Source organism: Anser cygnoides, chromosome 6, assembly GCF_040182565.1.
Source record: "Anser cygnoides isolate HZ-2024a breed goose chromosome 6, Taihu_goose_T2T_genome, whole genome shotgun sequence".
In the NCBI taxonomy this organism is placed as follows: domain Eukaryota; kingdom Metazoa; phylum Chordata; class Aves; order Anseriformes; family Anatidae; genus Anser; species Anser cygnoides.
In genome coordinates, this window is record NC_089878.1 from 38,978,567 (window position 1) to 39,005,536 (window position 26,970).

Below are 26,970 nucleotides of genomic sequence, written 5' to 3' on the forward strand. Positions count from 1 at the left end.
AATATATTTATCTATATATCCATCTTATTTGGTGTGACAGAAGACAGGTGGGACATTGATCCCTCCTATCACTGTCAGCCAGAGCAACTCCCCTACCCCAGCTCCCACCCAGCTGCCAAACCACTATAAACGAGATCAAAATCAGAGGTCACGTTGCAGAAAGAAAGATATTAATTTCACCCAAACATCCATCTGTGCCCAGGCTGAGTTTCTGCCCCTACGTTATCCACAGCTCCAAGCAGCTGGGAGGCTCAGGAGGTCATTGCCAATAAGACCACATGGCCAGGCTACACATTTGTGAATGAAATGAATTTTCTCCAAATGTAAGACAGTAGACCATGGATGACTGCCACCTTTTTTTCCACAAAACCCTCAGGAAGATGAGTACACTGTATTTCTTCAATTCAATGCTGATATATCTGATTTCCCTCCAGGACAGACCAAACATTAAATAACATTGAACAGGCTGACTGTGAAGCTAAAACACTTGCAATGAAAAGTTTTCATTCTCAGCTTATTTCCTAGTTTACAAAAGCTCTTATCAAAAAAGCTTTCTAAATTGGAATTAGCAAGTGATCCAGGTCTCTAAAGCCCAGGGACTGGAAGTGAAGATTTCTTAATTATACCAGCAGGGGCTTGATTTCTATTCTTAGTGCAGCTGGGTAATGTTGTTAGGTTCTTGCCGAGCACCGTTTTTCATTGGCAGGGATAGCCCCTGGTTTACTTCAGCAAAAATATAGAGCACTTTAAATTGAAGCATCTTCGTGTATGTGTGCAAGGGAGCATGCACACTTCAGCCACACACACAGCTAACTCCTCAGCACAGCCCATGCTCCTTTAGAGTTCACTACCTCCTTTCTTGGGAATTTAGTTAAAGCTCCAAAACTGGTAATTACTCTTCTTTTAATATTCTTTTTTTCTCCCACAGGGTGCTTTTGAAATACCTTAATTCCTGCTTCAGGGCTAGAGACCAGCCCCAAAGAGGCTGTTGGGATAGTGCCCCAGATGACAAGTGGCAACACAAGAACCACCAATGTTAAAAACTTCCATTCACGGTGACTGAATTTCTGCACAAATCACCTCCCTGCTATACTCCAAGGATATACCCAATATTGGGAACAACCACCAAAAAAATCATCTCAAACCCACCATTATATAGTACTAGAATCCAAAATTTTACCCCAAGAAAGAAATCACTACAGATTAAATACATAACTCTCAAATCCTTGAAATGCTCTAATAAAAAAAAGTCACAGAATAAAATATTGTGCAAAGTATAACAACACATGCCCATAGCTGCAGTTTAAGTGCACTGGGGGTAAGGAGTAGGAGAAGGCAGCATATTAGTTTATCTTCTTAAGGCTCCTCCTGGACAGAATCCAAAGAATTGGGTTCAATCCTCAAGTAGGTCATATATTTTTCTCTTTAAAATATTTGACTCATACTGGCAATGTTCTCTGAAGAAAAATGAACTCTGGACACAGAACAAGATAAAGCTGTAGTTGTTAAAACAGATATTTGAATCTCATGAGTTGATGGTTACTAGTTGCCTTCGTGAAAGTCTAGTGGTCATCTGAGACATCTCTCATTTTTGCGCACACAACGCGCTTAGAAAATGCCAGCAGTCACAAGACAACTAGTGGTCACATGCAGTGCTATCTTTAAAAGAGACAGAAATATTACATCTTTACTTTCCTATCTGTTCAAGCTGCCTTATCAAAATTCAAACTTTCTTGCTGGGAAACTGTTCTCTCTTTGGTACCTTTTCTGCCAAAATCCAACTGTAACAACAAAAGTTTATAAACAATGAAAATTCCAGCTGCTTGACATCAGCGATGTGAAGCTTTCACTTCACACTGATACAAATATTTACCCTGAGCTCTGGCAAAGCTTTCCTTGCCCATGTCGCCCTTAATCATACATTTTTCCTTGATTGAGTTATGCTTTCCAGTACGTGATTTGCTCTGGTTTACTTTTTAACACATCCCAGAGGCTTCGTCAAAATCAGCTCTGTGCAGGCCATGTCATTTGGTAGCTGCCAAACATGCTATTCAGAAGGACCTTGGCAAATAGCAAAACAATGTCTTTTTCTAACTGCTCTAATAAATGTGTTTGTTTTTTTCTGACCACCATTTATTTTTTAGGTCCCACATATCCATAAAGCAATGAGCCAAGAAGATAAGCAGAAACACACTCATTTTCCCTTTAATCTACTCTCTTGAGGCAATATGCTGACTTCTCTTACAGACACCTTAAAGCTGAGAAGCTGAAAACTATCGATGACTCACATTTTATAATTTACAAGACAAACTTTATTATCAGAGGGAAGAAACATTAGAGAGTCACTTTGTTGCTGTATTAATACTCACAAAACTGAGTATACAAGAGTCAAAACAAAAAAATACCTGAGTACATAGGATCATCACAGCCTATTTGGACGATTACAATTAAATATATTCTTACAAAAGAAAGAAAAATTGACAGGTTTCTCAATTACATTAGAAGAAACTCATTGAAGTCCTTCAAGGAGAAGTATCTTATCTACTACCAAGGGAAACTTCCTTCAACATATACATGAAAGTGTACTCATATCCCAGTGCATTAATCAATACAAAATACTACTTTTGCAAACACTCCACCCTCCTTTCCCTTTTGATGCCTCTCTACATCCCAGTTTGCACTGGGAGAGTAAGAAAGGAAGCAAAGGAAGCAATGTACATAAATGCTGAAGTATTTTGGGTCCTGGAGAGAGTCAGAAGTTACCGTAACTTCAAAAGAAAATTGTCTTAAAAGCCACAGCCCAGTTTCAGGTTGATCTTTGTTAGATGCGCAGGGACAAGAATAGATGGGTCTCAATGAAGAGAGATGAGAATTCTGCTACCAACTTGAATAGGATCAAGATTGTTTATAACATCTATTTTCATGACATATTCGGGTGTAAATGCGATAAGACAGACTGGAGACAAGCTTATATAATTTTTCTCACCTGTTCATTTCCTAGTGACCCTCACTGCAGCGCCTGGTAAAATTTTAGAGAAGATTATTCTGGGAGTTATTAAAAAACACCTGAAGGACACCACAGTCATTGGTAACAGCCAACGGGTTCACAAGAGGAAGGTCAGGTCTAACAAACTTAATCTTCTTTTACGACAAGATCACCCATCTAGTTGACCAAAGGAAACCAGTTGATGTAATCTTTCTGGATTTCAGTAAAGCTTTTGATACTGTCTCTCACAGTATCCTTCTGGACAAAGTGACCAGAAGAGAGTTAGATATAAGCATAATAAGATGAGTGAATAATTGACTGACAGGTAGGGCCCAAAGTGTTCTTGTAAATAATGTTTGCATCTTGCAAAGCAGAGAAACCTGAAGCATTCAACTATTTAAAATGGTCAAGTAACTACTGACCCACTTGAAAAATAAGACTCAGTCCCAAAACCATCTACTATTTCACTATTAAGTTGGTGCACACATTCTAGGGTCCCAGCTGAGCTGTTTGAAACCCTAAATACATCAGTTCTGAGTTTCATGAAGAATTTTTTTCTTTCTAGGCATGCATGTTCTCACCATCTAAAGCATACTTCCCAGTGGTATTTCATATATGAAATGAGAAAAATTAGGAAAAAAAGTATTTTATGGTCCTAATAAGTCACTCTAGTTCAGCTCAAAACTAGGCAGTAAATATTTGTGAGTATTCTGTTCTTTGATAAAGTTTAAATCTTCCAATAAAACAAATCCTGTGAAAATTTTGAAGTATTGTGGTTTTAAGTTTTGCTTAGTTCATTTACAACAAAATTATATTGAGATATGTGATTATGTGTGTAGTGATCCTGGCTTCAGCTTGAAGTTACCCCTAGAGCTCTCAGGAGAAGTGGCAAAAGGGAAAAAGCAATCTGGGAAGACTTTTGTATGACAAATTGTTAAGCAAATGACAGATTCACACTTCAAGCTGGTCAGTGCACATAACTGAAATACAGCAGCTGAAGTGAATTTTCACCTCTGGTTGAAGGAGAACCACCACCCACAGTGGCCCCTTCTCTAGTCCCAGCATGGCAGGAATGGGGATGACTGGATACTTGTGATAAAATCAAATTAGAAAAGTAAACTTGTAGAATTTAAAGTGCAGATTAGATTGTCTCTCACATTTTTCTACAGTGTCCCAGCTAAACCTCACATTGTAAATCCATTTGCATCCATAGCTTCAGTCTTTAAATAGAAAATATTTTAAAATTGATAGGTATACACTGAATGTTTTGAAATCCTCTAGTAAAAACACATTTTAATGTTAAAGTCATTTAGGAAGCTAAGTCTCAAATACCCTCGTATCTAATATATATTTTTAAAATTTGATTCTGGAATGACATTAGGGACATTTTAACATTTACACCAAGGCAGTATGACAGGAATCCAATAATTGTATATCTTGTGGTTACTGTTAGCCTTCCAGATATGTATTTTCATCACATGAATTTCTGGGCACATTTAGAAATTAAAAAAGATATCATGACTGACAATTTGGTGCCTGAATTCTGCAAAAACAACTGGGAAGACATATCATCAGAAAGGGCTAAAATCTAAAAGAAACTAAAAAACATACAAACAAACGTAATGCACTGACCTCGTGACCACACAGACAAGAGATGACTTTTTTTTAAACCTAACCTATCTATGTCTCAGCTGGACAATCATAAGACCGTAAATAGCCAATGAAAAGGAAAAAGATGTCTCTAAGGATTAATTTCTTTAATTGCAAGGAAGAAATGTAAAGCTTAATTCAGATGCCCAGAAATGATTTGGTGCCATTTCAGATTCTCAGTGAATCCTCCATGTTTCAGGACACAGGACAATACAGAGCACAAAACCTCCAGAAGCTGCAGTATGAGCTTAGGCAGGAGCTTCTCATTAGATGTGTATTTCTGGCCAACTCAACCCCAAAATGCTTTATGTCAAACAGATCTTAAAATCCAATATCCCTCTGATGACAGTAACATTACCCCAGGTGACTAGCTCACCTATAGATAGTCTAGAAAGGTAACGTCAGGGAAATTAAACCCAATCCATGTGCCTCCTGCACAAGACATATCACAGCACACTGATCAGGAAAGCAAAAGGGGATTTTCCCACAATCTTAATTGTGAACTCATAATTTGTAAATGAAACAGAAAAGTATATAAACATCACAACTTTCTACAGATTATGAGTGGAAGTTCAAATGTGCCACCAATAATCCAAGGACAGGTTTGCCATCCCCTCTGGTAAAGTACCCTTAGCCCCAGAAGTGGTCCTGACACCAGTCACTGATCATAGGGAAAAATATATATATGAGAAGCTAAGAAAAACAGAAGTCAGATGGAAACCATGTGATGTATTACTTACATTATTGAAATATTTAGAGTCACAGGTGAAGCAAACAATTTGGACTGAAAACATCTTCCAGAGTTTCTCAGCCTCACCTCAACAGAATTAAAACCAAGAACTCTTCCAGGCTTTTGACCACACTGAGGAAAATATCAAAACTGTAGTCAGCTAAGATTTTCCTTATTAAATTGGTTCTATATTTAATGTATAACATTTGTTGACTGAAAGAAACTCAGGTAAAAATAAGACTACCCCTACTTTATCCTCAAATGCTTTGGAATTTAAAGTTTTTCCATGACTGGAGTGGAAGAACAATGCCATATTGACTAACACCAAAACTTCACCACGTATTTCAACTACAGTAAAGGATTTCCTAGAATTTGATGGTACAGCTACATGTAGAGAACAACTGCATCTTTGTTGTAACTGTGGACTTCTCTCAACAGCTTCTGTATTTCTTACCCTCGCCATCAAGGATCACAAGGACAGTTACCAATATCAAGCTGTTGATGGACTTCTCCTGTGGAATAGACTGAGGTATTCAGCTTCCTTTCCCATCAGGCACCAAATATCCACAATTTTAGTTACAATTTTATCAGGCCACAACCTTGCCACTAACATCAAACCAAGATGTATCATTACTTTACTCCTCTCCCTGTGGTCACTCATCTCTTTACTTGTTCCCTCAGTATTTGTGGCTAGAATTTTCTAGCTTCCTAGAACCTTAAGTAGATGCTTTTCTCCAGCTTTTCAAGGATTTTTTTTCCCCGTTTCTAAGACCACTAGAACCAACATGGAACTTCAAAACTAAATTATTTTTAAGTCAGTTTTTTTTCCCCCAGCAATATCAACAGGAGAGTTCACTGCTGTAGCTATTATGTATGTCATTCCCAGGTGCAGAGACAGTAGAGGGAGCACAAGAGCACACAGAAGTATTAGCTACAGAAGTCTTTGAACTTAAGTGTTCGGTCCTAATTATTATTTGTTTGGGGTTTTTCTTGAACATTACCCACCAGCATAATATCCACCTCACTAGTTACCAAATGGATAAAGTTAGACAAGACAAACATAATGCTTTGAAAAAAGCAGACTCAAACACAAAAAGCTTAGAAAGCATAGACAGAGCTAGAAAGGTCTCTCTAACCAACGACAAGAAAAAAGGGAAAAAATGTTTCTTGAAATGTACATCTTAAACATAATGCTGAGTAACTTCCTATTTTAGTAACTGCCACAAAGTATTTCTGACCACATTCAGTGCATAGCTCATAATATTAAATTAACAGCATTATCCATCAGGGTCAACCAAAATTTATCAGTTACATTGAACCTTGGTCTAATTTGTTTGTTACCAAATAGAAATAAAGACAAAGTTTTCTTGGTTCTGGATTCAGCAATCAAACAAATCTCAGCTCAGATTCATCTAACACTTGCTGAATTTCCAGTTGCTAAAGAATTCCTTTCATCTGACTGATGGAAGTCTCTAGACTCAGCTTGAATGAACTTGGTGGTTTTTTATTATTATTATTTTAATCAAAAATGTGGCTAATTCAATTATTTTTCATTGCTTTAGCTTGAAATCAAATACAATATTGCATTTCTAAATGAGCTTCATTTCAACTTTTCAGTTATTTGAACCTCAAAGTAAGATGAGGATGACAAAGCTTTTATTAATATAAAAACAGAGTAATCACACTGATATTGGTGTTATTCCACTGTTACACCATTTTAAAATGAAAACTTTCACTTGAATTTCAAGTCTGATGAAGAAAAAAGTAGTCTTCACATGAATCCTTATGAACTGCTGAGCTGAACATTCTAATTAATGTGCATAAAACTGCACTCAAAGTAGGGTACAAATGCCTACTGAAGGACCAAGTATAGTTTCATGACTAAGTATATACAAGATGATGCTTTTCCACATTATCTCAAGTTAATTATGTAAAATACCATTCTTTACATAATACTGAAAGTTCTGCAGACTCATTCGGAACTGGCTTAAAAGCAGTGAAATATCCCACCCTAGATTAATTTTCACAGAAGTATCAAAACAGTTTTATTTTTACTTCCTCTCCAAGTCAACCAATTCCTTGTAAAATGTAATTCCTTGGATATTTGCCTCCTACCTTATCATACATGAAGCATTGGGTGCTATGGTACAGTAGAAGAATAATAGCAATGTAGAAACAAGAATCATAGAAGATGAGAGAAATCACACAAAAAAATCATTTGTTTTCAAACATTAAGTCTAGTATGCATTAAACTTCTCCAAACTGCTCTGCAGAACTACTTGATTATTTTGTTATACACCAATCAGCTCACACCAAAAGTCCTGGAAAAAATATTCCCACAACCACTGCCATCACCCGCAAAAAAAAGTTGCCTTACAGTCATTCAACTCTGAAGGATTTTAACTTGGCTACTAAATATGCTATCAAAACAGTTACTCCTTCCATTCTCAACAGATCAGAGAATCTGAACCCAAATATGAGAACTCAGGTATAGGTCTCATAAGTCCAACAAAACATTCAAAAGAAGAGAAAAAAAGAATAAATAATAAATCTCCTGGAGAATTTGAATACCTTAGCCTTCTCAAAGACCACAGAAGTCCTTACCAGTATCTTTTGTACAACTCCTGCTGGCTATTTGGAAGCTAACTACTACTGTAAGACTTCACGAAATTCCCATGTAGTACTTTAATACTTTTTTAAATCAAGTTACTGCATCCAGGATACTGCATTACATATCCTGGGGTGCATCAAGCATGGCACTGCTAGTCGGTTGAGGGAAGTGATTGTCCCACTCTACTCTGCACTGGTGTGGCCTCAAGTACTGTGTGCAGGTCTGGTCACCACAGTACAAAAAGGACATTAAACTGTTGGAGAGTGTCCAGAGGAGGGCGACAAAGATGGTGAAGGGCCTAGAGGAGAAGACATATGAGGAGCGGCTGAGGGCACTGGGCCTGTTCAGCCTGGAGAAGAGGAGGCTGAGGGGGGACCTCACCGCAGTCTACAACTTCCTCGCGAGGGGGAGTGGAGAGGCAGGTGACCTATTCTCTGTTATCACCAGTGACAGGATCCATGGGAATGGTGTTAATCTGAGGCAGGGGAAGTTTAGGCTGGACCTCAGGAAGAGGTTCTTCACCGAAAGGGTGGTTGCACACTGGAACAGGCTCCCCAGGGAAGTGGTCACTGCACCAAGCCTGTCTGAATTTAAGAAGAGATTGGACTGTGCACTTAATCACATGGTCTGAACTTTTGGGCAGACCTGTGCTGTGCCAGGAGTTGGACTTGATAATCCTTATAGGTCCAACTCAGGATATTCTATGAGTTTTCTGAAAAATAAGCTCATCTCAGAGTCCAATTAACACCCAAAATTTGAGTCTCAAAGTGATCTGATTTAAAATACATATATTCTTAAATATGTGGATAAGTGATTTACAGATCAAGTGAAAGCAGAGGAGGAAACTTGATCAAAAACTACCTACAGTAAACAGTATTTCACATTATATTAAAAGTACCAGGTAATTACTAATTCTGAGTTAGAAAACATTTTGAAAAAACTCTTTACAGAACAAACTTCAGCATCATTTTTACATCTCATAAGCTAATATTAAGCTACAGTATATGTTCGAAAATGCTAAGCATTAGCCAAGAACATTGAAGCATCGTTGATTGTAGCAGTATCAATGTACACATGATGCTTCTGTAAAATGCACGAAAGATGGCACTAACAAAAGATACAGCTAATCTAACTTTATAGCAACTCAGAAAAATGCACAATACTGTACTACTATGCTGTCAGGTAATCTACTGCCTCTTTAAATAAATCTAAATATTAGGTCTAGGAGGGATCAACCTGAGAAAAATGCTAAAATATAACTGCTAAAGTTAATACTTACTTAATACTTGCTTTTCTACAAGACTTAAAATGAAAAGGCTTTCCAACTATTATAAGATGTACAGTCTTAATCTACATTTCAATAAGATATTTAAAGGCAATGCTGAAACTGTCAAGGACCCTTTCTTAAGCCTGAGAGAGACCTACAAAGGAATGCTGACAATTTCGTTTTCTGTGACACAGAAGCATTATTTTATCAAGAAAATATTATTATATTCATATTCATTTTAGCACTTCTCTTTGCAAACCCCAGATGCATTTGGCTGCACAAATGCTATAGTAGCATTCGTGTTGTCAAGAGCCCTTACGATAAAGGTAGATGAAGAGATCAGCATAAATGTACATTCTTCTGTCAGAAAGGCTAAAAATGAAGCTAGAATGAAATTTCTCACTGAAATACCCGTAAAAATACTCTAAGAAGTGTCATTCAACCTGTTGTTTTACTATAACAGCCATCGAAGTATAGAGGGTTTTTCTAGTATCTCTTTGTTACAGTTTACATACCTATTGTTAACATTAAATTCCTTCTTTATGCTACATACACATTTTCTGTTTCCTCTTTTTAAAATCTTAGAGATGTTTTAAACATAGTATGTCAAGCACCTAGTTAAATTAACTCTTTCATTAATGTGGCTCCAGTGAAAAAGGCTTATATTGTGTGAATGTATACATACAGACCATAAACAGTTTCTAATTAGTCACATGTGGATTCAAATGAGGACTTGTATGCTATAAACCAACACTGAAGTGTATAAGGAATTGTCAGTCAGATCAAAAGTCAATCCAAAATCATCCCATTTGCAGAGCTGAGATGCTGTCACAATTAGTTAGCCATAAATGTTTAAAACAGCAACCAAACTTTTATTCTAATTGAGCATGAGTTGAAAGGCTGCACACTTTGATGTCTTTGCTTTTATCATTTGTATATAGCTTAAAACAGCATTTTTTTTTCCTTCTCTTAGAAATAGGAGACATTACTTCTTATTGAAAATATACAGGTAGGTCAAGCTGTATTTGTGGACTCAATGTATGGTTTTCAATCATGCATGTAATCGCTTACAGCAATAGTCTTTAAAAGTGCAGTTACAGTAGTTTCTCATTACTATTTAACCTTTTCTTCCTGTCAACTGTTGACTTTTTTTTTTAAATTCATCTTCAGAATATTATCTGGAATGAGATCCTACTTCTCTTAGGGAAACTGATCCCAAGGACCTAAACGACGACATCATTTTCAATCTTTTTTTTTTCTAGGAGGGGAGAAGGTAGGGAAACCTATTTTCAGGAAGCACATTCGAGCAGATGCCTACAATCTGAGAATGTTAACTGAAACTTGAGAAGCAGCAATGAAAAGTCCATACCTAATCTTATTATAGAAACACTGTCTGTTAAACAAGGGAAGAAAAATACACACAAAATGCTGGTCAGGTGGAGCAAATGAAGCAAAGGATCCCCTCACCCCAGTTTAAAGTGGAACATGAGCACAGTCAGTGAAGTATGCCTCAGACCACCTCTCCTTTTTTTGAGAGGAGCTGGCAACAGAAGAAGTTTGTAACATAATACTCCCACCTCTGCCTTCACTGTGGTCTAGTAGGATCTAAAGAAAACACAACAAAAATGAGCTTATCTTCAACAGACACTACAGCATTCCTCAAACCCATTGCCCATCTAACAGCCTTTGCCATCACTGGGAGATTCAGGGGTTTAGTTTAATGCTGTCATTTATAGGCTGAGGTTGGGCAATATCACTGCACTTGCATCATCTGAGAATGAGACAATGCTGGACACGTACCTATGTACACAGACCTGGATTCATTTCTCTCCCGGTAGGATGCAAGCCTCTTACCAAACTATCAGCACCTACACATAGGTGAAGGTACAGGGCAGCAAGAAGACCCTGGCTAATGAGAGACACCTCTTGCGAACTGGCTGCTCTTGTACTTTCTTCAGCACTGTCTAGTCAGTTGTAAAAATCACACCCCTGGGAATGGGGCTGCAAAGGCTGTCATCCTCCTCCTCATTTCATGAAGGTTCTCACTCCCCAAGATATTCACCACTCATGCTGTTCAGGATTTGTTTAAACCCCAGCTTTTTCCTAAGACAACTTGCATACATAGCACTAGCAGCAGTTTATTGTAATCTGAAGGAAGCCACTTCAGCATCCTTCCCTGTGAAAGAAAGGAGAGGAAACAGTGAACAACCTAGCCTTCATTCTTCATGGAAGGCCCATGACAATGCAACAGCTTGTCTCTAGAGACTGCAAAGTCTCTATGAACCCAAAGGTTGCAGTTAAGACAAAGAAATCCTGATGTTAGGGACTGTACAAAAACATGCCAAGGCACAAATTCAAGTTCCAAGGATCTAAGAAGACAGATGCAAAAGGAATGAGAAAATGATGAGTTTTTCCAGATGAAGAACAGAGGAAGAAGACTGATTTTGTTCTTTTTTTTTTTAACTTAAGCACTAGTGTAACCTGATTGTTTCCAAAATGAGATAACGCAACCTTTGATAGTTTGTCCAAGGACACCCCAGATATCTGTGGCAAAGCTGGGAACTCCACACAGCCAGGGGTTCATTCCTAACACCATCCTAATACCCGTGAACAGTCAGCCAAAAGGTGATTAGAGAGAAAGTCTCCTCAGACATTATTGACATTGAAATAGCGCCCACCATATTCCCTCCAGAGATACTGTGTCAGTGTTTCTGCTCTCCCTCGCTGGACAAGATGCCAGATACACTGGGCACATGGTGACAGCAGGGAAGGTAGTAGTTCGTGCAACTTAGCTGTAGTTTGAAATTTAAAAAAAGGCTGCAGGATCTGTGGAAACAGGGTATCTAGCAGTGATTGCGGCCATTATTTTTCTCTTTTATACTGATACCTTTTAAACTATGCTTGAGATCTTTGTTGTTGTTGTCTAGTACCCTGTGGCACTGGCCTGGTGTGATGAGACTTCAGCAAGATACGCACATAAAAGCATACACTGCAAGTGTGACAAATTGCAATGACAAGGTTGGGTTAGAGGTAACTTGTGAATGATCTAGTGAATTGAAAATGCCTGCGTGCTCTGCCTAGTAGCAGTGAAAAGAGAATATGGGCAGTGCCAGTTGCGTGCTGCAGGCAGGAGTCTTGCTGAGAACACAGGAGAAACACACCATACCTTATTAACACGCCCAGCTTCTCAACGAGCTCTTTAGAAAACAAATATATAGCATCAGCAATCAACCATATTATTATTAATAATGCAGTTAAAATGTGTGGAGGAGGTGAATTTGGTATGAATCCAGCATCTGAATTATGTACTATTAAAATGAAAATCTCTGCTTAGGTACCCAGAGAACACAGACATTGCTATAAAAACCCAATACACAGCATACAAAGGCATGCAACTAACTAAAACCCATCTCAAGTCATGAATAAAAACAATGCAATAATTTTTTGCACTCTAGAGCATCTTTCATGCATGGTTCAAAAATCAGTCTGCACACATTCCCTGGTAAGTACAGCATTTTAGCAAGATAGATGAGGAACAGTATCTTGGTTTTCAGGATGGGAAACCAAATCAAAAATAATCCAGCATCTGAATACCAGTGAAATTGTATTGATCAGAGCACATTACAAAATGTTGTGTCAGGCTAGTATACCAAGATAAGTGCACCCTTTGGGAAAGCTGTGTATCTCTTTGGTTCCTGTCCTCCTGCAGAGGAATGCTGAAGTCCCTTTCCTCTCCATAATCCAAAAAAGTGGTAGATGTTGAGCTATCGTATACATTCTTACATTAACTTTGATTTTGTCATCACCACTTGTGTCCCTTTCTTTATCTGCATAAACCTACAAAACTAACACAGTACACTATCTGAGATTAGACATATCTCAGCTAGTTCAAATCAGAGCTTAAATTATCATCATAGACCTCGATGACACAGTATGATAGACACCTAAATTCACAGAAAAGCACACAACTTTTCTTATGACAGTTAAAATCCCTGAAAATTTAGTCAGAAGACATAAGCAAAAATGCAGTCATGGTTTGCCCCAAAATTTTAAGTTACAACAGCATAGTATAAAATAAGGCTTACATGTTATAACCTTTATAAACTACATAAATCTTTATGGTGTGGCATGGAACGTCCCATGTTGAAAGGCACCCACAAGTATCGTTGAGTCCAACTCCTAGGTCCACACAAACTAACTAAAAATTAAGCTGTATGTCCAAGAACATTGTCCAAACACTTCTTGAAACCCAGGAGGTTTGGTGCTGTGACCACTGCCCTGCGGAGCCTGTTCCAGTGCCCAACCATCTGCCTGGTGAAGAATGTTTTCCTAATAACTAATTTTTAATTTATTGCACCACTGAATTACTTCAGCTATTTTTCAATAAATATCAAAATATAAAAATGAGAAACCAAAAAAATATTCTCTTGATACGTATTCCCTGGAAAGCAGAGAGAATACTGCAACTCCAAGTAAGGTCTGATATTTAACAGCAAACTCGTTTCCTGTTTACATGTCACATGTTCCCAAAGCCATTCAACACCTTTACATTCTTTCCACCCAACAGCCAATGTGTCAATATCCTCCTTAAAACTTAAATACTATATCCTTCCCTCTATTTCACCACAACTCTGGGATTTAAATGATTTCCAGATACTATCACAACACACTACAGATAGGAGGCCTCTACATACATTACCCCTTGTCCTTTTTCCACTCTGTTGCTGATAACTTCACCCAAATACGAGATGTACCTTTGCTTGTGAAAGCCAGTGTTTTATCAACTCTGCTCAGACTTTTGTATTTAATATGTGAGATGCGAGTCTACTCATTTTTAACATTAAATCTATATTCAAACACCATTCACCTAGAACTTGTAATTTGTGATAGCCAAATAATTATTCTATAGAGTGGTTGCCCTTAAAAACACTATTTATAGGTACCAGTTATTGCTGTTTTTTTCCTTGATCTAGAGTGAAATTTTGTACTTCATAATAAATTAGAGAATAACAACCACAGTTAGATAGGAATTATTAAAAAAAGCATGGAGCTCTGTTTCTTGAGGTACTTTAAGACAAGCAGTTTTCTTCTTCTATGTGCAGCTTATATTTCTTTCTTTCCCTCTCATGGATCATAGACATTTTTGCGTGCACAAAATATGTAGCTCTATATCACATTGATATTTTAGCAAGGTATTCACTTTCCACACAGCTTGATTAACAGAGAAGAGAGCATCTTGGACACTAACCAAAGAAAGTGTAAAGAATTCAAATCCACTGTTGTAAGTGGTTGATGCTCTGAAGGCTACACCACACTTAGTCTAGTTTTCCATGATAGATTTAAAAGGCCAGTAGTGGCAAATGGAAGTAGAGTCAAAAAAATACCTATTATCACTGAAGAATAAGATCTACACCAACCAAGCATCAAGGAGGGGATATACTATTTTTCAGAGGTTCCAGAAGCATCTTACATTATGCATCACACTATCTTGTTTTGCTTATTTTTGCACAACGTATTTGGCCAGGTCATCAGCTGAAACTAGAGACCTGCATTTCTGAACAAGGACACTGCAACTCACAAAAAAATGATTTGATTTTGGAAATAGACAGGAAGTGAACAGTACTGCATAGAATGGAAAAAAAAGTGTGAAATCTTTCACTTATTTTTCCAGCAGAAACCACCTACAACAATCCTGAAGATCAGAGGACAGTACTAAGGCCAGAACATCAATCCCATTGATTATCGTAGTAAAAGTTACCCAGCTAGGACAAATGCAGTCTTTTTTTTCTTTTTTGAGGAAAGACCAGAAACAAGGAGACAAAAGACCATTCTTTCAATATGCCTAGGACTGACCAAATCTAATGTATGACAGAGCTTTAAGTACATATACTTTTTCTTTAACATATTTCAAGTTGACCTAAATAAATCACTGAATTATTTACTACTTCCCAAATCTAAACCTTTATAGACTTCTAGATTTACCTAGAATTTATATATTTTTTAATCCACCCCGTCCTTGTGGGGGCAAACATTCCTATATATTCAAAAATTCTGACTTAGAAATTGCTGTAAAACCAACAGCATTTGTTTCTACCTCTCTGTTATTATAAGCCAAGATCTCATTCCTGTTGATTAATGATGCTAACCAATGGCCACTGACAACTGATTACCATCAAGAATGTGTTTTCTCTACTAAAAAATTGGCTAATACTTTAACAGAAACATTATTCAGAAGTTATACTCCCATATCTTAAAATTCGAAGTATTCTGTCAGGCTGAAAGGGAGAAAAACATGTTCCCCACCCCCCTTGCTTTTCATATAGCTGATGAAAAGAAAAATGTTTCCAGTTTTGCTGTGCATTTTGCTGTAAATTTGTCACACATCTCTAATCATTTCCACTAAATGTGGTTACTAGCTTCAGTGACAGTTTTGTTGGGAGAAAATCACAATCCTTAAAAAAAAGTGCACATTTTATTAGTTTCTTTTTGAAATTTGTTATCATTGCTGCAAATATGTCTCCATTGGAGAAGTGGAATACTAAGGAAGCCATCACAAGGAGGAGGATGTGAGGCATCTTATCACAGCAATGAGTGGGAGTGCATTTCCTTGTAGTTGCTGTAATAGTAGTTTTTTAGTTTTTTTTTTTACACTACAAGGCCACAACGATAACATCTAGGAAATGGCACCGTGCTCCCTGAAAAGTATCATGAATATTCCAGAGATGGATGATAACCAGATGCAAACAAAACAAATTAATTCATAAAAAATATATAGACACACTTTGCATTGCTTTAAAGATAAATAGGTGAAGGAAGCTTCAAAACAGGATTTTTGAGCCTTTTTTTTTTAAAGCATTTGAAGGAGGAAGAGCTTAGCACAGGGGAAGCTCCAGAACTGCCATTTCAAGTGTTTTGTTTTTCAAAACATATTTGATTGAGGACAAAAGAAGGATGAGGAAAGTCTAAGTAGAGTTTTCAAACAAAAAGGGATGACTGGGAGGGCAGAGTTTTGCTTGAAGGTTTCCGTTACATACTGTACATCCAGTCTCCAGGCACAACTGAGGCGAACGAGCCAAAACGCTCAACTCGATCAATGCCATTCATTCAAAAGCCCAAATGTGACAGTGAGAGACTGTGGGAAGCAGCCTAACACAAATGGAAAATTTGCAAGTGAAGAACTATAATAATCGTCTCCCATAACAGTCAGGTCAGGTTTCGAGCCCCCCCGCCCCTTCCCCCACTCTCACTGGGTACAGTTTAGCTGGCACATTTTGTTCAGGATACTTAGGAGAAAGACTAGAAGTTCGCTGCTATGATAAATAGGTTAGGTAACTCAGGCTACGACATGGACAAAGAGCAGCAGGAGTCTCAGTGAACTCCACTGACTGTCCCATATTTAGGAAAGAACTTGGGCAGGTATAGAAAATCTCTTAATTATTTCCACATCCACAGCTGCTACAAATCAAACGCTTTCCATTGAATACAGTATAGTGTAGCAACTCCCCAGCTGGGGATATCAACTCTTAGCTCCCCAGGCACATGCCTCTGTGCAGCAGAGCAGATCTACCACAGGCCTTCAACGTGTCAAGGGCAAAAGACCTAAGGTTCAGCCACCCCAGCAGGTTACCACACCAACTACATTCACATTTACCACCGGTTAGCTCTCTAACATGAAGTAGCAGCCCAGGTGCACCCCTTACCATGGTCTGCAGCAGCTGCTTCCCCATTCAGGGACCTACCACAGAAAGGCTAAACTTTTTCAGGTTCACATGCTAGCCCACCTAGCAAGAAGTTTGTGTTGCCAAAACCTTTACAGTTCCTACTACCACATGCCTCCTTCCCCATCCAAAGCTCAGCAAGAGAAATCCCTATCACGCACTCATGGTTCCAACTACTCAGACTCATTCCCTTAGCTTTAACCAGCACTTGGACTAGTTGATCTATACTGAAAAGTCCATTTATGCTGGGAGTGGTACAAAAGCAGTCTACACTGAAAACTAAACCAGTGGTTCAGAACTTCAGTAGCCCCCCTATGCTTTCTGTGACTGTTAGCTTCCACCACAGGCAGACACTGCATCACATTCAAGAAAATGTGACCCAGAATTCATCCCTCCTGGTGTCAGGCTTTACATTTTCCTATATTGTGGCAGTTTCCTTGCCTCTGTTACTACACAGCCCTTATTCCTTTTGTTATTAGCAAAATGAAAGGTAGACATATTTCATTGTTAAACTACTATTTAAAAGTAATTGAGAGATTTTTGGATTTTGCAATGGTTTCTGTTAACAATTTGATTTTAATATATCTTTTTTACTTTAAATAATTAGCAGTAACTAACACTAATACATTCAAATTCACAGCCATCACAAAATGTGCAAACTCATGCCTATATGTGATCCGTGATTACATTATCTCTTATACCATGTCTAGTAAAACCAGATTAGGTGTACATTAATATACTCATCCATGTTGAAGCAGTCTACCACAGGAAAGTAAGAATACGTCTCAAAAAGAAGTATTTTTATTTTTGGCAGGGCAAATAAATAAATAAGTAATAATAATCTTGCTACAAAGGTCAGTTTTCCCCGATCTTCATCTCTATACCCATAGCTCTCTTGATTCCATTTGTACATTTGGCAGTACATTTATACCTACATAAAGAACTGCAACACCACCATTTCCATTGGATTCAGTTAAAATGTCTGTGACACTACAGTATCTCAATGAGCGAACTTCAGGTCACAATCAACATATGATCCTCTAAAGGGACGCGCCATATAGAAGCCCCTAGAAAATATTTAGGAGCAGCCAACCAATTGTACCAGGCCAGAGAGGTCCCAGGGACACACAGCAGGGTGGAGGGGTGATACAGGAGGAGACAGAGACTAAAATTCCCAAAAAACTTCCTTAGGAAACTTCTTAAAAGCATCATAAACCTCCGCACAGAACTTGTTACGACTCAAAAGACCGCTTACTTGGCCAAAACCAAGCCTAAAAGCCAGGAGCAGCCCTCAAGCTGACAGCAAGTAATCACTTCTGCCTTCCATGGCTACTACGGGTTTTCTCCCGCTTACAATTATCTTCACTTTTATTCCAATAAAACCTGGCTTCGTTGAATTTAAAGCCCATGGACCACAGAAAAAAATACCTGGACAAACTCAACATGCAGCTCTAACTGACTCAGGGCCATAACACAGCTTCACAACCTCTTTATTTGTGTTATTAACACTATAAAGACTGAATATAAATCCTCCAGGTCATAGACAAAAAACAGACCGAACTTTGCATCATGCACCAAATTCATCAAAGAGCCAAAAACCATACTGCACTTACCTTGATGGGCCACGGAGCTGCAAGTGACGCTCAGAAGCAGGAACTGGTGAAAGAATCCCCTCACTCGAGCATTACAGGAAGTTTGCGTTACCCTACAGTAGAGCTTTTCAACCCTCCCAAAGGACCACATTCAGGCCCAGGCAGAAGGAAGTGTGGGAGGTGATACCCAGCTGCCCCCCCAGGTGGGGCTCATCACCACCAACGCCCTCAGGTGAGCACCACCACCCCATACCAACCCCCAGCCTGGTGCTGATTCACAACACAAATTATTTCTTCATGGAAATGTGTTCTTGTAGATACTGCTAAATATGTACAAATACATAGTCACCTGTCAAATCCCTGCTGTCCCTATAAGCAAACTCTTTTCTCAGGTTAACAGTAAGTGATTTGTTTTTCTAACAACAAAGCTTCCATAGTGAACGCCTTTGAACAAATAATCATATGATAATCACTGTATCATACATTGTATTTCTGGCATAGCCTTCATACAGCACAGATTACCCCATTTGATTCACTGTCACAGTATGTATATTCCCCATGCCTTTGTCTGTCTCAATTCAACCTTTGAGCAGTTTTGAGAGCTCTCTGGTCCAAGAGTAGTCTGCATACCCCTCCCAAGGATAAGTGTGATTTCCTTCGCTTAAGAAATGTTAACCTTTTCAAAAGCTAATTCCAAATGTTCTGTTTGCTTTTTTTGTGTGTTTTTGGGTGGTGTCAGTCTGGTACTTTTATGAGTCAGATCTTCATAACTGTAAAGTGCAATTAACACAGTTAAAAGCAACCATAGTTTCATTATAGTTTTGTGCCTCAGATTAAAGACATATTTCTCATACGCTCTACTTTTACATGGCATGTTATACTGAAATCTTTGTGACACAGTTCTATGGTTATCTTCCTTCAATCCAAGTGAAAACTGTCAAAAATATATGATGTTCCAGAACTTATCATCATAAATAAAGTAGCTTTGATTCCCTTCCTTTCCATTACACTCATTTATTCCTAACATACAATATTCAGTAATGCTGAAACTTCCCAAGGTTTGCTATTTGGTGGTGCATCTGTCTTTGCCCACCAGAACCTCTTTTTTTTTTTTTTTTTTGGTTAATCCCTCCCACAACCTCTTGCTCTGCAAAGCAAAAGCACTTAAAATACAATTTGAAATATCACAAAGACAGTCCAAGAATTGGCTTTTCTCCATGGGAATAGGACTTTATTCTCTGCTTTATTCTCTGTTCAGATACACCAACATGAAACTGATACATGAAATCAGAAGCCAAGTTTTAAGCTCCAGCTTTACTGACGTCCCTTGGATGAGTCCTACAGAAAAAAAAAAAATAATAATAATAAAATGAAAAATGAAGTGGGGTGGGGTGTCAGAAATACACCAGGCATAAAGCCATCAGCCTGATGATGGGTCTAAATCCATCCTGGTCCTACACTCCTTATAGATCACAGCATCTGCAAGTGCCTGGATTTTCTCCCTCCTCCCAAACTGAGACCGTAGCAAGGGTCATTCAGTTGCTGCTTTGTCTCTATTCAGGCTTAGTGCAATACAATTGATAAGCCAGACTTGCAAATCCCCAGGGCTGCTTTAGAGATTGGGTTTCATTCTTAAATGTAGACTGTGCATGAGCATGACCGCTAACAGGTAGGTGCGTGCTGGTAAACATGCTTTTAAGCTGCAAAGACCTTTTGTTAGATTTTTCAAATTCGCATTCAAGCATTAGGTTTGAATATTTAAATGAAGGGTAGAAAGAAGAAAAAAAAAAAAACTTAAAATTAATCTGGAATGTCTATTAGATTGCTCTACAGATGTTTCCTTTTTATTATTATTAATCTTTTTTTTTTCTAAAAGATTTTCTGAAATTTTCTAAAAAGTAAAGTGGGAAATGAAACATAAAAATGTAAATAGCAACACACAGTTATAAAGACTTGTATTTTGAAAAAAAAAGTCCCATTATTCACCTGTTTATCAAATATAGTAGTAAGGCACAAAGCAGATGGATAATAAAAGGACACCACTTAACCACTTAGCTAATCTGTCCAAATTGGAAAGAAGATATTCAGACTCAGAGGTACTATTTAAATAAAGGAATATGCACCATGTGGTTCAAAGCATTGTATAAAATGTCATGTTAGAAATGCTAATATTCTAATAAATAGATATATCCCATCTCACATTCCTTTGGATTTAAAGCTTTGCAGTATTATAATATGCTAAGTTAAACATACAGGGCCACAGTCAGAGGTGACACAAACAGCTGTGCAAATTACACATTGGTGAGCGTGTGCAAGCTCCGGTAACTTGCAGCAGAGAAGGCAAAGTACACGGCCAGGAGCCACATTACAATAGGGAGTAGCTGGGTAGGAGCAATAGGAAATAAATAAAATTATGTAAATGAATGCTATGCAAATGTGCCACATCTTTTTAAAAGGCAACGAATTGCACGATATCTATTTCTCAACACAAATAATTGTCAGGATCCTGGGTATACTATATTCAGGGGGCTGGTGGTGGGTGAATAAATATCGGGGCTGATTATTTGACTGATTCTAGGATGTAAGTGGTTTTTCAGGTAAACAAGACCAGTGCCTGGAGCAAAATACCATAGTAATATGACCAGAAGAGTGCACAGATAGGTGTCATACAATGACATTCGATTAAAGATGGTTGAATACATTTTTCAATTACTTTTTTAAAACTGTAACTGGAATTCTTGGTTTTCATTGAAATGCATTTGTAAATTAGAAGCACACATCTTGAAGAATATTTTATTGTTTGGTCACAAACACTATGAGTAATGAGAAGCTATTTCCTGACCAGCTCCCCTCTGCGTAATAAGTTGAACAATGGCTATTCCATGAAGAAACCAAGATGATGGGAAGAAAACAAATCTTCCAAGAACTCCTGTCAATCATCTGCTGACTGTGGTGTAAAACATTGACCACTGAGGCCAGAATTCAGTTCAATAAATTAAAAGAACTGAGGAAATTATTTCATTCTTCTTAAAGGCAAAAAGTCAGGAAATGTAAGACAACTATCCGTATCGTAGCTGTGTGCAAATAAGTTACACAACCCAAAAGCGCTCCTTCTCCTTCTGGCTGACAATGCAACGTGTGTCACAGCAGACTTGTACCTCGAAGGCTCCTTCTCTTTTCCTGTCTGTGCATTTCCTGCAAAGTTCCTGGTAAATCCTGCAAGTTTCTGGTAAAGAACACAATGCTCAGGTTATATTTTAAAACATTAACTGTGTTGCTTTTCATCATCCGCAGTTTCCTGTCGGTGCTGTAACATCACATATTTATATGCACATGCATACATATGTATACAGACATATACACACCCCTAGATGTTTACAGGAGGATTTTGCTTCTTTTGCCTGAAGGAAGCATCAGACAAGTACCTTAGGGCTCAGCCATGATGCTTTTCATTTACGGTGCCACTGAGCGTGTAGGTATGCCTGACCGTGAACCCAGTGTGCTCCCGTCACTGGGGACAGCAGGTTCTTTCGTCTCCCTAATGGACGTTCCTATGAATGTCTGTGGCCTACCTGACTATAATCCTTTAAATTTTAATTCACTTTACATTTAGCCGAGTCATAAATACCATTTAGGTACCAATATTCTGCTTTATGCAATCCCTAAGGTGGTGCTTTTATTTTAATGAAGCCATTTGCAACTTAAGAGGAAAAAATATTCCATCTTTGATTGAATATATTTGTCAGTTTTATTCCCGACTGACATTTTTATGTGAAAACTTGAATAAAACTAAGGGATAGCTTCTTACCAACTGGGATAAAAGTTTCAGTGTGTTTTTGCCTTCAAAATTAGCTAAATAAATGGTCTTTGAAACTCATTTTGAAAACATCAAAGTTAACCTCATCTATAATCAAAAATAAATTCCAGAATTATATTACATTACAAATGAAAAAAATTCTCAGTTATTCACTATTTTAGAAAAAAAATATACAACAGATAACATTTTTTTCTATTTAAAATGTCATTTTCAGTATCATAGAGTGGCATTGACTTACTTCTACTGCTATATGAGAAGCCAAATATTGGAGGTGTTCTAATATAATTTGTTTTCTCCATTTTTGTATTGTGTGGTAATTTGTTTGTAGTAACGTGTCATTTCACTGAATGAGAATGTGTGTTTAAGTGATGCTAGTTTTGCTTAATGTGCTGATAGAAAAAAAAAAAAAAAAAGAACTAAAGCAATTTCATGTTAACTGGCAGTAAAGTTCCTAACTTGAATATGCGTAATACTCTCTTCCTGAATAATTTGCTTTTCCTATTTCTGTAGTGCTCCCATAGGGAAGTGCCCTTCCCTCGTGTAAAACAGGAGATTGCCTTGCATTTAGGTCTCCCTGTATCAGAGTAAATAGGATTTTATCACATCAATACTATTGCTGACCAAAATGAGAATTTTTGTATTAGGGGAAACTGTAATATTTCATCATTTCTAATCATATTTAAAATCACACAGATTATTATTAAAAATATTTTAAACAGAAATTATCATAGCAAAATATGCAGGCCTGTTCTGCCTGGTGCTCCTGTAACTCAGTTTGAAACACCTTGCACTTCAGGTGCCTTCTCATTCCAGCTCATTCCCAAGACATGAGAGTTGTGTGGTTTTTGTACAGATGTATGGCAAGCAGGGCACTTGAGGTAGCTGTTCTATGACTCTGCAAAGCACTGCTGGTATTAGAGCAAACACAAATCAACACTGAGACAACAAAAGTAAGAAATTCTGACTTTCAGTCTCCTTAAAAACCTAACTGTCTCTCAACAGAAGGTGCAGCAACAGAAAATGTTTTCCCAAAAAGCTGTTGAAAAGCATCAGAAATATTTGTAAAGACAATTCAAGCTTTAGTTTCACGCTCATAAAATTTCACTGAGACAGGTAAATGGCATTATTGCCTTTTTATACATAGCAAATTACATCATAGGTCCCACAAGGCAGTGAGCTGCCTAGCTCCTTCTGGAGTCAGTCTGAATTAAGCATCTGGAAACACTACAAACACTTAATACTGTGTATAAACCAGATCACAGCACTCCAGCACTAGGGAAACCTCACCTCTCCCAAGGTAAATAAAACACCTGAGCAAGAAAGTGGTGCTCCGGAGTTAGCGTTATTAGAATTATTAACTCAGAAACTTAATAAGAAGAATTGTCTAGTCTGTAACATATATATATATAACTTTTTAGATGGGTAAAAAACTTTTTAAAATATATTAAGTCTGTTTTATAAATGTTATAGCAATGTTAAGATAAGTTTTCTTCAATACTTAATATTTGTTAAGACCTGAATACTTTTTTCTTGTGGCTGTACATAGTTGATTTACATAAACATGCAAAATTATTTCACATTGGTCTTTGTAGGTTAACTTAGCCACTTATTGACACTTGTGGGTTTGTGTGCAAGTACGTGTTTCAACTAAATATATGTTGTAGTTATTTTCATAAATGCTGGGAAAAAAAATAATAATAAAAAGTTGTGTAAATGTCTAAATATGCACATTTGAATATCTGTCCAGCCTAGTCCAGCCTTTTGGTTTCATTCTGACCCAGTCCAGTGGCCTTTCTTGATCTTTTGGGAAGAGGCAATTCTGTGAAAACTGAACACCTCTTACTTAGCCAAAAGATTAAGACTGAGAACCAATTTATATCAATTTCCACGGTGCTACCAAGTCTGAGTTCTGTCCCTTGAGACTGGTGAGGCTGGATTGCCCCAGTTTGGCCAACGTGACCACCCAAGCATCACTATCTTGTTTCCTACCCTTAGCCGTTAAAATGGAAAGGAAGGTTAATGTTACTAATTACCTGCTTCAGGAAACACCTCTGAAAGCCCTCGGCTTTAGCAATAGAAATCTGACTCCATACAGTACACTACATTTGGTTTGATCCACAGCTCCTTAAGTCAGTGGGAAAAAATGCAATTAATGTCTAACTAATTGATGGATTGGGGTCAGTACTTGAGTTTTCTGCATATTCAGTTGTCTACTTTTTTCTGCTTGGCCAAAATTGTTAAAGGTTTGTTTTTAATTAATTGACTACTAATGAATACTGCCAAATTCACACAAATGAAATCCTCCTTCCATCACAGATTCCTGAATGCCACAGCATCCCCATAGGCCTGAGTTCTCAGGAGGCACAGCTCTGCACCCAGGGCTGTGTGGGCACTGAGGTTTCTGGTCAGGCTGCAGGCTAGTCGTGTTGCTGTCTATTCCAACATTTAAAGTGAATACAAATGTCTCTAGCAAAGAGATTTAGGTCAGTATTTACATATTTGTCCAGTGACATTATGGGTGCTGTCAGCTAATACAACAAATGCATTTGTTGTTTTGATTGTTTATATTTCGGTTGCTTAGGGTTTTAGTTCTGTTTAGATTGTTGATATCTAGCAATACATACACTTGGAATAAGGGCAAAGTCAAGGTCAGTGCCCTGGCAGATCCACTCCAGACCTTGCAGTCTGGACGAGGAGTTGCTGGATACTCTTGGGGCAGTTCCTATACTGACGGATGTGCTCAGGAACAGTCTCTCTCGCTACTAGTGAGAGTCTAACATCTCATCAAGCAAACATTGTTGAATGGTTAGACTAGAAGTCTTTGCATAATATACATTTGATTTAACTACTATTGCAAAATAACTAATGTAAAAATGCTAGGCAAGCTCTAAGAAAACAGTGAAGTATTCCTGCATATTCTCATAGGGAAGTCAGCCCTCTCCTACCCCACAAAGAATAATTGTAAGAGTAATTATTAGTGTACATCAGAGGTGGCAATGTAGGGTGGATTTTTTTCTGTTACATGTTTTCCTGCTACAAACTAGATCTAAAGACCCAGCTGATTTCCTATACGAACAGGCATAGCAAGCTCAGCAGCAAACCTCAAGCATTTACAGTGAGGAAAAGCATACCTAATTATCCTTACTTTATGGGTAAAATGAGACACAGACAGGGTGACCTGGCTTGACCCAAATCACTCTACCTGGCAGAGATGCAGCTATAGCTGGTCACTTCAGTACCAAACCAACACTTTATACTGTCCACCTCATTAATTTAAAAATGTATGAGGTTTAGGCATTATCATATCATAAAGATGCTTATAAGAGTGGATGGTAGGGTATATATAGGACTCTGGCCTGTGGCCAGAAGCTCTGAATTACACTTTTTCTTGGCTGCACCACTCACATTCAGTCTTATATGAAACCTGAGCTAATAACAGATCATAGATATCTGTGCCAGGTGCTGAAATGATCAATTATTTTTCCAAAAATAATCATATAAGTACAGTTAAAATCCCAGAAATATGGTGTCTGCCCATTGAACAGACATACAGATTTTGATAAATACTTCCTAGGCCATCTTTCCCATTCACTGCAACTCCAAACATTCTAACTGAGAAAAGTGTATCTCAAAAAAATCATAGTATGAGTTGCTCAGCGCCATATCACATCTCTGTGACTTCATGCAATTTCCTATTTGCAATTGGATTGAGTAAGAACAGCAGGTTTTGGTTCTTTGTGGCTTACTAAAGACTCAGATAAGTAAGCATGAACCAGGGGTGGTTATGTCACTGACAGACATTTTTGCTTTGAAATCTGATCAAGCAAAGAGTGCAACCACCAAGACCTGAAACCACTCTTAGATTCGTGGCTATTCTACTCAACTCCTAATTTATATGGATTTATAGCATAGTTTTCTCCAACTTTTCTTTTTTTGGTTCCAATTTATCTATTTTATTTTCTTGATTTGTAATCCTCATAATTCTTTTTTACTGCTACTATGCATCTGGATGAAAATTTAAGAGCTTTTTCATACTCTGAAGACTCTTTTGTGTTCAGTAAGGCAGCAACTTTTTACTTATCAAACCATTTCTCTTTCTGTACTTGAGCATGTGGATCATTACTCTACCTTGTGTGCATTCTGTTGCATTTCATCAACGTCTTGGTTCTGACTGTACTTTAACCTCTTCTGACCTTGGACATTATTTCTCTGCTACTGTAACTTGTTTTTACATAAGATCTTAGCCCAAGCGGTCAATCTTTCACTTATGCCCCTGCAGTTCTTCGTTAGAGTTTCAGAGTTTAAGGACAGAAGTAAACTTAATAAACTTAATATCTTTTCTAACTTCCTAAGGACTGCAGACCCCCACATTACATTCCTGCCTGGGTGCCCCTGTATGGTTTCCAAGAACTTAGGTTAGAAATTGGGCCTCCAAAAATTAAACCATTATGTGACAAAAAAAGTTGTCAATGATAACAAAGAAAATCCATGTGATGGCCTGCAAGAGGACATAGTTGTACTATTGGGTGCTGAGACTCCACGTTCTCAAGAGGAGGTATGAAAGATGGCTCCATGGCAAAGAACATAAAAGTACATTTT

The 26,970-nt window shown here is 37.8% G+C and overlaps 1 long non-coding RNA gene across 3 annotated transcripts in view; it reads right to left on the reverse strand.

The window, feature by feature from the left end:
* Positions 1-26,970, reverse strand: part of LOC106041018 (uncharacterized) — a 271,322-nt gene that overhangs the window by 203,017 nt on the left and 41,335 nt on the right. The window contains exons 4-5 of one of the 3 annotated variants that reach the window (XR_010832308.1): positions 21,713-21,780; positions 18,953-19,892 (exon numbers count right to left, since the gene is read on the reverse strand). The exons of 1 other annotated variant lie outside the window; for it this stretch is intronic. This is a non-coding gene — a long non-coding RNA (uncharacterized lncRNA). One more of the 3 variants, XR_007162901.2, reaches the window with a different exon arrangement.